Source organism: Silene latifolia, chromosome Y (assembly GCF_048544455.1).
Source record: "Silene latifolia isolate original U9 population chromosome Y, ASM4854445v1, whole genome shotgun sequence".
NCBI lineage: Eukaryota > Viridiplantae > Streptophyta > Magnoliopsida > Caryophyllales > Caryophyllaceae > Silene > Silene latifolia.
Genome location: NC_133538.1, coordinates 418,237,784 through 418,249,055, shown reverse-complemented (window position 1 = coordinate 418,249,055; position 11,272 = coordinate 418,237,784). Strand labels below are relative to the sequence as shown.

Here is an 11,272-nt window from a genome sequence, read left to right as displayed (position 1 = left end):
AGGAAACAGCGGACAGGGGGAAGGTGGACCTGATGGAGCTTCCGCTCCCTAAAAGTGGTCTGGGCCAAGCACCGCCAAAGCTGACGGTAGACCTTCCTCAGGGCACCAGTCAGGCCCGTAGAGGAAAGGTCAAGTAACCTACCAAACTCCCCTAGTGTCATCGGAAAGGTCCGGTTAAACAACCTGAAGGACACTGAAGAGCTATCGGGGTCAGCCTCGTGTGCCCCGGGGGAGAAGGTAAAAGAGCTGAGAAACTCGAGGCTCAGCTCTAAAAAGGTACGGCCGCTCATAGTGATGAGACCGGCCATCCCCGTGCCCCGTAGTAAGTCACAAACCGACTCGTAGATACCGAGTCTCTCAAGTGCCGATTTCTCTAGAAATCGGGAAGGTACATGCACACATCAAAGCAGGTTATAAAATTTCATACGATGTAAGGCGTTAACGAAAAGTACCTGCGGGTAATCTGGGTGAGGGTCGAGGGAAGTGTCACCTCGGACCGTGATCGTGTGCCAGTAGAAGCGACAAGAATTTGTAGAAGTGCTAGGAGCGGAAGTAGAGGTAAAGCTGGAGTGGCGTAGCTGGGGACCGCTTCACGACCTTGGCCTCTCGGAACTCAAATCGAAGCCCGTGCAATGACGATGTGAGGAACCGGGTCGTGCTCAAGGCATTGCGGGTCTTTGAGTCCGCCACAGTGTAAAAGTAGAGGCTGGTGCAGAGGTAGTGGCTGATGTGGCCACCACTGAAGAAGAACTAGCAGCAGTGCTAGCAGTGGTGGTGACCGTAGAGGAAGAGGCAGCCTGAACTGAGCTAGCAACTGAGCTAGCTGGAGCAAAAACTGTCCCTGCAGCTGAAACTAGAAACACTGGGCTGCAGTGGTGACTAAGGCGGAGGCAGTGGCAACACCAGGGGCCACTGTCTCACTCAAAGACGGACTAGAGATGGTACTGGTAGAAGGTAAAGTACTATACTCCATCCTGTAAGCAAAGGGCAGGGGTATTATAAGAAAACAATGGCTAACAGGGGCTAAAACAGCACGAAATCAGCATGTGACAGCATTGATATCCCCAAACTGTCGAAAATTCGACTTCAACCCATGAAATTCCCAACATTCCCCAGAAAAATTCGAATCATAGCATGCGAATGGTGATAGGGGATGGGATGACAGTTAACAACAGTAGCAAGTAAGCAATGACTGAGGTTAATCAAGGCATGAAAGCTTATAAGCTCGTCTGACAGTCGAAAACTTCGATTGAAATACCCCTAATAGCATGTAATTGGCGATAAGGCGGTCATAACAGGTAATGTCAACAGCAATTAAGCAACAATAAAGTTACTAGGCAGACACTGAAAGAAAAAACCATAATGACAGTCGAAAACTTCGACTGTCCTGAACCCATATCGCAAAAATCGCGGAAAATTCGAATTAAACATGCAACAACAGCGAGGAAAGGGGATTTGATCATCAAGCAAGATAAGTAAGGGCATACAATGACAAATTAAGTCGAAAAATTCGACTAAACAGGAATTTCGAGCCCTAATTCCGATTTTTCCTCATAAAAATGGAAAGATAAGGAAATTAAAATGCAATGAAGCTAGAGGAAACACTTACTTGATGAATACAACCTACAAATGCAATTAATCATCAACCAAACAAGCAAAAGAGGCGATTTTTCGATCACAAAACCGCAAACCCTAACCCGCTTTAAAAACCGTGTAAATGAACACAAATTAAGGGGGAAATATGGGGCTATGATAGATTAATTGACAAGTAACAGATTGTAGGAGGCGGATTTGGAGTTTGGGCAAGAAAATTGGTGACTTGGGGATGAATTGATCGCAATTAGGGGGTGTTTAGACAAAAAAATGGGGTTAAATGAAATAGAAAACAAAAGTGAGGAGTTTAAAGAATAACTCCCTGCGTCCTATTCATTTTCACTCGATCGAGTGGTTTTCAACCACTCGATCGAGCACTTTTGATGCTCCATCTGCTCGATCGAGTAAAAAACTACTCGATCGAGAAGTCCCACTTATTACTTTACTCGATCGGCTGGAAGAAGTGCTCGATCGACCATTTTTTTTCACTCGATCGAGTACAAAAAGTACTCGATCGAGTTCTTTTCTTGCGTAAGCTCTTGAATTTCGTCTTTTCTTCCTTGGAATGCGTAAAACTTCCCCAAACCTGCATAAAAACATGTGCAAAAATTTCCCAAAATACCAAATACGCATAGGGACAGTCTATAGTCTTAAATCTACGCTAAAAACTGTCTAAAAACTAATTGTCCTAATTAAAAGCAATAAAACAAATTCAACGGAAAATTTTAAAAATTATCTATTACAAAGTGTTACACGGGCATTTCCCGTTTAATTTTAATGCAATTCAAGTAGCCCTTGAAGGGCTCCGATCGGAGGACCTCACCTCAGCAACATTGACTGTCCTCTTCAACTTCCATGAGCATGAATTATCATTTGAAACGGTAGGAGGGGAGTAGTTCACATCCACATAAGCGCGAACTTTCCTCGTCCTTCCTCCTCTATCACCGGCTGTAGCGTCATCATCTCCAATTTGATTGACATTAATTGCACCATGTCCCTTTACAGCTCCTTCATTGCTTTCATCTGTACCTACAGCAAGGAAAATAGACGAACTTTCCTCCTTTTTGCTCTCAGTCTGAGGCGGAGGGGTAACAATTGCAGCACAATACTCCAAATTTTCATCTGGAATGTCAATACTAGGGTCAATAGAAGAGAGGACATTGCAAGGCTGAGCTTGCATGGGAGCCCTCCGGGACTTAGCCTGATGAAAAATCAGCTCCTCGTCCCCTACCTGAAAGGTCAAAGTCTTTCCCCGACGTCTATAACTGCACGGGCAGTGGACAAAAATGGTCTCCCTAAAATAATAGGGGTGTGTGCATCTTCGGGGATGTCTAAGACAACGAAATCAACGGGAATAAAGAATCTCCCGATCCTCACAGGTACGTCTTCTACTATGCCTAGTGGCCGTGATATACTACGGTCGGCCATCTGGACTGTCATGTTAGTGCAACTCAGCTTTGTCAAACCAAGTCTCTTGGCCAGAGACAGCGGTAAGACACTTACGCTAGCGCCTAAATCGCATAGCGCATTTTCAATCAAATAGTTACCGATATGACACGGGATTGAAAAACTACCCGGGTCTGACTGCTTAGGAGGTAACTATAGGGATGACCCCACCTCAGTCAAAGCTACGGTCTCACTATCACTAATACTCCTCTTACGCGATAGAATTTCTTTCATAAACTTAAGATAAGAGGGTACCTTTGTCAGCAACTCAGTGAACGGCACAGTGACTTCCAAGCTTTTCAGAAGTTCGACAAATTTGCCGAATTGTTGATTGGCCTTAGTATTCTGCAACCTCGTCGGGAAGGGAACCGAGATAGGTATCTCGAGTCCCTTGTTTCACTCTTCCAATGTATCTTCCGGAGCAAGTTCTGTATCCTTTGGACGCTTCTTACCTCTCGAACGAGGTCTTTCCGGTGATTTATCGCTTAAACGAGCACTAGCCGGCTCTCGAATAAGCTTCCCATCATCAAAACTACTCGATCGACCAATATACCCATTCGATCGAGTAGAATCTTCATCAATATCACTCGATCGAGTATTTTTTTTACTTGATCGAGCAACTCCATTTTGCTCATCACTCGATCGAGTAAAAAAACTACTCGATCGACCATTCTGCCTTTCCTGTTCACTCGATCGAGTGGTATTTTCACTCGATCGACCACTTTCGTCCCCAAATCTGCTCGATCGACCACCTGAAACCAGTCGATCGAGCACTTTCTTTGCTGTGAGCTCATTTTCTTCGCTAGAACACTGTTCACCATCAGTTACAGCTCTCCTCGGGTCTGATTTCTGCATTTCCGGTCCCTCATATGAACGACCGCTTCTCAGATTGATGAAATTTACCGTCTCGTGTGGATTCATCTCATTTTGAGTCGGTAATTGACTCTGCTTTCTTGTGGACTGATTAGTGGCTAATTGGGCAACTTGAGTTTCAAGTGCCTTTATGGACGCGTCTTTCTGTTGATCACTCAATTGCCACTGCTTCGTGAAGGCTTGCAACATAGACTTAAGCTCACCAATTTCACTCACCCCACCGGAAGATGATGCACCATGGTTAGGAGGAGTAAAAGAATGGGGTTTTTGAAAGCCTTGTTGATTCTTGTGTGGAGGGACATAAGGCTGTTGCTGGTGCGGAGGAGGAGTAGGATTGAGCACATTCTGACTAGTCCACATCATATTGGGATGGACTGCCCCTTGATTATTGTAATAGGAACCCCCTCCTTGCCTATATTGCTGAAAGGCAAGGACTTGTTCCTTCTCTACAAGACAGCCAATAGCAGTGTGGCCATCATTACTCCCACATCTCTCACAAGAAACGGTCTCTCCTCGAGTAAGAACATGGACCGTCTGAGGCTCCCCAGCAGCTTGTAATTCCAACCTGTCGAACCTAGCATTCATGGTCTCCAGCTGAGCCAAAACCTGCTTATCAACTGCATGAACTGTCCTAATCCCATCCCTCGGGTTACCATATTCAAGATTTGTGATTCGCCATCTCTTCAATAAGGGACCATCCCTTATCATCATCTGTATTCTCCTGAAATCTTCCACTAGATGCCGCATCAAGTATGGCTCTCTGGTCGTCATACAGCCCATTGTAGAACCGATTAGCTAGAAACCATGGGTCAAAACCATGGTGAGGGATAGACCTCACCAACTTCTTGAATCATGACCATGCTTCATAGAAACTTTCATCGGGAGCCTGTCTGAATCTAGTAATCTTGGCCCTCAGCAAATTGGTGCGTTGTGGAGGGAAATATCTCTCGTAAAATGCAAGAGCAAGAGACTCCCAATCTATAACCCCAGCAGGTGTGCGGTTCAAGTCAGTCAGCCACTCCCTGGCTAAATCAGCTAAAGAGAAAGGAAATAGAACTTCCTTAATCTTGTCCTGAGTTACCCCCTTAGTGGCGGGGATAGTAGAACAGTAATCGGTAAAGGTCTCCATATGCTTCCTCAGATCTTCACCTGCCACACCTCTATAGATATTCCTCTCCACCAGATTGATATAAGAAGGACGGATATCGAATGTATTACCATCCTCAGTCTGGAGATTGAAACCCTTCGGAATAGAGGATGCTGTAGGCACTGAATGACTGGAAAGCTTTGGCATCTTTTCTGTAGAAATCGAACTGTCTTCCGCGAAAAGAGAATGATCTAGCTCTGGCTCGAAAGTACTCAAGTCTTCCTTTCGTGATTTCCTTTGCAGACGGAGTCTATGCTTGAATAATCTCTCTGGTTCTGAATCAGCTGAAACTAATTCAAACCTGTCTGACCTGGGCATAAACAACACTGAAAGAAAATAATAAGAACAGCCTCAAGGAATAGAAATTCCCTGAGACGGATAAAATAAACGGAACGAAAACAAATAGGGCAATTGCCTCCCCGGCAACGGCGCCAAAGTTTGACACGTCTGTCGTATACCTGTCAAAAATAAACTAACTCAACTAATTATATAGCTAAGGAAGTCAGGTCGATCTCCGTAGGGAGGCAAGATATTTGTAGAAGTTCGTCTATTTGGTCTTAAATGGGGGTGGGGGGGGGGTTGTTTGATTTGTTATCTAAACTACAAGATTTAAAGGAAAGAGGAATAAAGGGTAAGAGCAATAAAAGCAGAGAAAAAGGATAAAACTATCAGATAGAGAGGGACATGTCATGATTTCGGTTCACTACGGTAGTCCAGTGACTCAGCTGTAAATGACTCAGACGAATTAATATAAGACGGATGTTGAAAGGTCCTTTCGATCCACTTTCTATCCTAAAATACCACTAACTTAAATTTCATTATCGTCAGGGTAGTCTACTGTTCATAGCAGGCCTATTTAGTCCAATCTTTCGATCTAGGATTTATTTTAGCCAGATTAAAGGTTAACTCAGAAGTGTGCACTCAACTAAGTTGAATAAATACAGTTAAATTGCTATGGTGACATAATCTCGTAATTATTTCATCTGTTTCATTTACTACATCGTCACTTTCCTACCGCAGATCCCCTAATCCCAACATGAAAAGGGTTTAGCTACTCATATCGCTAATTAAACTAACTGCAGATAAAATTCCAGCGGTAAACATAATGAAATAAACAATAAATTGCATAAAAGTAAATTAGGGCAGAAGAATAAATTTAATGAAACGAAGAATTAAAGCAACAAGAGATTAATTATTAATAAGAGAAGAGAAAGAATTACAATCAAGCGAATCCGGCGTAAAGAACAATCAAATCCGAGTAAGAATAATCCCAAAGTAAGGTTACATTGAGTAATGTAAAGCAACGTAGTAAAGTTTCTGATAATATGAAAGATAGATCCTAATGACCTAGTAAAACGTGCTTAAATAGCAAAGTAATTAAGTTTTAACGAAATAAACATAACACGTGCTAATTAGAAGCCCAAATCAGCGAAACCACTCGATCGAGTGGAATAAAACCACTCGATCGAGCAAACACCTCAGCAAATCTACTCGATCGAGTAGAAAGTTACTCGATCGAGTAACTCATCTTTCTGCAAACTAAGGATCGAGTAGAATTCTACTCGATCGACCAATGGGAGACGTAAAAACCACTCGATCGAGTGGTAAAACTGCTCGATCGAGTACTTCGTCTTCAAATCAGCTCAAGTCCGCGCCTAAATGCCTCGTAATCCATGCCGTGATGCTTCCCAACGCAGTATCTTACTCTGGACAGATCCCGTTTCCTCTAAATGCATGCAAAAATGACGAAAAAGAGTACGATTCCACTACTTTCGCGTTCATTTCTACAAAATGGACAAAACGAACCAAAGTAGCCAATTCGGGGCAAAATACCATAAAAACAGTATAAAAATGCATAGAAATACGTTCTGAAATAGGCTAAAAAGACTATATATTAGGCACGTATCAGTTTTAGCTTGGATTTGTTCGATCAAGTGATATAAAGGTACTCGATCGAGTGATTAGCTTATATACTCGGGATTTTTAACCCGTGATAGGTTTATTTTATGTGAATAAGGACTTCCCTATATAAAGGAAGTCGGGATGAGGTCAAAAACTCTCTTTTCTCATACACTCTTCACTGTTAATCACTTTTTCTCTTCCCTTTAATCTCATACCTTTGCTCTTTGCATTTGTGGATTGATCTTTACGCCGAATTGCTTTTGATTGTAATCATCCTTTCTTTCTTAATCTTAATCTTATTATTTGTTTGCTTTAATTCTTTCTTTCTCTCTTTATTATTTCTGCCCTAATCAGTTTATGCATAATCGTTGTTATTTCATTATGTCTTTAATTAGTACACTCTATATTATTATTATTGACACCCTTAGTAGTATGAGTAACTAATTCCTTATATGTCGAGATCAGGGAATCCATGGTAGGATTGTGAAGATGTAACGAATAGACTAGACGATTTATTTGTTAGAATCTGTCCCCATAGCAATATAACTGTAACACCATTTTAGTTGAATGCATGCTTCTAAATTATTTTAATTTGGTTAACTTTGTTCCTGGATCGGAAGATTGGAATAAACAGACCTGCTATGAATAGTAGACTACCCTAATGAGGACGAAAGTTAAGTTACTCAAATTCTAGGGTGGATAGCGGACCGGAAGGACCTTTCCCATGCCCTTCTCACAGTAAATTGTCTAGGTTATTTGAAATTGAGTCGTTAGACTGCCATGGTGAACCGAAATCCTGAAATACTCTCTTTTACTTGATCACTTTTATCACATTTTCTCGCTTTAACTGCTCTTACTTTATTTCTCTTGCCCTTAAACCTTCATTTGTATAGAGAATCAAATATAAAACCCCCCACTTATGACTTAGATAGACGGACTACAGATAGATACCTTGCCTCCCTGTGGAGATCGACACTACTTATCACTAGCTTCCGTTAGTATATTTAGGTTTATTTTTGGTACAGAAACGACGGTATCAAATTTTTGAACCGTTGCCGGGGAGGCAATTTAGCTATTTATCTGTTTATTTTCGTTTGTCTTCCGCCTCATGGGATTTATTCCTTGAGGCAGTTTTTATCTTTTTCCTTCAGTGTTGTTTTGATAGGTCCTACCTAGACAGGATTCTAGGAGAAAGATCGTCAAAGGGAAGGCTTGAGTACCTTTGACCCTTCTACCAAGATATCTAGTGTCTCCCGAATTATAGCACAGTTTGAAGCTCAAAATGCAAGATCTGGCAAGCTGGAGAGTAGACAGTCTTGGAGTGGTTCATCTCAGCTCCATACTACGGCACAACAGGTGGTCCACTGTAAGAGATGTGGTACTACGGGGCACGAATCTGTCATTTGTCTAGCAGATGATGATGTAGTCTATGCGTTTAGACGGCATAGACAAGCTAGTCATTCTTCTGAATATGTGCCGCCACATCCATTTCAGCGAAGAGGTTATCAAGAGTCTCTATTTGTTTGCCCGCCGCCACAACAAACTCCTGCTCCTAATAAGCAGAAAGAAGAAATTGCTGAGTTGACATCTATAGTGAAGACACTTGCACTGCAAGTCCAAGAAGTTATTCAAACTAAAGACTCCACTAGCTTGTCACTTAAAGCTAAGTTGGCTTAACTATTGGCCGAGCAAATTTCTAGGCGGCCCGAGACCGTCTGTGCTATCCACGCCCGAACTAAAACTCCCTACGAAGGGCCGGTTCTGCCTACTAATGTTGCAGACACTGTTCAAGAGGAAGGATACAAAGCAGTCACGCCTGCCACTGTTGAAACACTTGATCGAGAGCCTTACTATACTCGACCGTGTTAAATTACTGAGGAAGTACTCGATCGAGAGGGTGAAAGCTCTCGATCGAGCAATGAGGAAAATCAAGTCCTCGATCGAGTGACACAAGTTGCTCGATCGAGCACAAATGCTGAAAAAATACTTCGATCGGGTTACATAATTGCTCGAACGAGTAATTTTTTGGCTAATAACAATGAATCGTAGTTTAAATTTATTTCAGACGATATTTCTGCAATAAAGGTTAATTCCTTTGTTACTTCTTCTACAGGTACTGATAGGTTGACGGACCCAGAAGCTGGGCATCATACGTTAACTTTGGAGACTAGAACGATGTGGATTGATGACCCAGGCAGAGGATTGGACGAGGCTAGGTCATACAAGAAGAAAGCGCGCAAGAGGGCCAAAAGTGGAGACCAATACGCTGCGATAAGTTGTTGTTCTCCTGTTGCTCGGATGGTATGGAGGCCTAAGGTCAAGCTGATGGATGCTGAGGGGACATTATTCAGTCAACAACCTTGTTGCGGGCCATTAATTTCTGTCGATGGATGATAAGAAGAAGGTCAAGCTGGGACCTATCTGAAACTAGCGCTGGCCGGGAGGCAACCCGGAGTTTAAATTTTTAGTTGACTTAGTTTTCAGTTTTTGTTGTGTGTGTAATAAATGGTTTTTAAACCATAGGCTGTGAACGATTTAGACTTGGTTTTTGGTCGACATTTGTCTGCAGGTACCACTCGATCGAGCACTCTTTTTACTCGATCGAGTACTTGACTCCTTCGATCGACCACTTTTGCAGCCTAATGTACTCGATCGAGTACTAGATTTTTTAGATCGAGCACCAAGTTCGCCTGTTTTGATTCGTTTCCTGTCACGCTGTTCTGGGGCTATTTAGACCTCCCAAGTTGCTGGCTGGTTTGGGGAGGTCCCTACTAGACCTGGCAAACGGGTCAACCGGGTCGGGTTCGGGTCGGGCCAGTTTGGGTCGGGTCATTTCGGGTTTCTCAAAATTTCGGGTTAGTTCGGATCGGGTCAGTTCATTTCGGGTTACGGGTCTATTTCGGGTTTGTTGGTCGGGTGTGTTTCGGGTCAAGCGGGTCGGATTAATTCGGGTCAGGCCATTTTCGGGTCAAAGATTAAGAGAAGAGAGACATTTCAAGTCTATTAGGGTCAATTAAAGTTATATTTTGTCGGGTCATTTTCGGGTTGAGTGGTTTCGGATTGGTCATTTCGGGTCGGGTCTGTTACGGGTCCATGAAAGCTCGGGTCATTTTCGGGTCGGGTCGGGTCACTTCGGGCTTCGGGTGTCATTCGGGTTTAGCAATTCGGGTCGATTTCGGGTCTCGGGTCATCCTTTTCGGGTCGGGTCAATCGGGTCGGGTTGATTTTGCCAGGTCTAGTCCCTACTTTGCGTTATCCTGTAAGTTTTCTACATCTTCACTCTCTCCTTTTTAGTTTGCATTTCCTTTCCTTATTTTTGGGTACAATGAGGGCATTGTACGGTTTGGTTTGGGGAGGTTATGCATCCATATCTCTGCCTGCATGTTGTTTTTATTGAATTTCTGTTATCACGTTTAATTTCCGTATCCATTGCTTTTTTATTCCCATAAAAATAAAAATAAAATAAAAACTAACAAAAATCAAAAAATTCACGTTTATTTTAGCATATAGGTTGGGTCGGAACGGTTGATTTCCGTGATGAAATTGCACTTCAACTTGTCATTTTAACTTGAGCCTTGCATTCTATTGACAGTTATTAGCTTAGTCTTACGCATATCTACGAGTTTTTGTTCAAATTAAGCTGACTGTTTCGACTTGACCTGATAAATTGGCAATCTACCTTACAATTTCTTAGATTTAGAGCTTTATAACCGGTGACATTCATGACTGGTTTACATAGGAATTGAGAGTAGTACTTCCTGCATAAAATTTCCATTACTTTTGCACATTTGTGAAATTCGATTTCTTGTCAATTGCATATATTCGGGTTTGTGGTCGGTGTCACAAGCAGGGAGGTGCTTGCAAACTTCCCTTTCTTTTATTTTTTTTCACCCATTTAACTCCACGTTAGCCAAATATAGCTTTTTGACCCATTAGCTATACCCAAAATTAAGCTTGCCTTATCAAGCTAGTTTAGAGTGACTTTTGTGGTATATTCATCCTTGTTGCGAGTTTGGCCTATTTTCATCTATTTAGAGTTGGTAGGAAAATGAGAAAGAATGAGGAATGAAAAAAAGAGACGTGAAAGTAAAAAAAACAAACAGAAAAAAAGTTGAAAAAATGAGAATCACGTGAAAAAGAAAAAAAGAAAAAAAATTGAATCACACGTAAGAAGCAGGAGAAAAAGAAAGAAAAAATTGAAAGAAATTGAGTTGAGTTTGTTGAAAAAGAGACTGTATATGCTTATTCTCATCTTGTGACGGTCTCACTCCTCCTTTTTATTCATATATTTTTGAGGAGATAGTGTATTGG

The 11,272-nt window shown here is 42.2% G+C and overlaps 1 non-coding gene across 1 annotated transcript; it reads left to right on the top strand.

Annotated features, from left to right (window-relative positions):
- Positions 1-4,724: 4,724 nt before the first annotated feature.
- On the top strand, positions 4,725-4,831 carry LOC141636052 (small nucleolar RNA R71). Its single transcript, XR_012540692.1, has one exon. It is a non-coding gene; the product is annotated as a small nucleolar RNA R71 (small nucleolar RNA).
- The last annotated feature ends 6,441 nt before the right edge of the window (positions 4,832-11,272 follow it).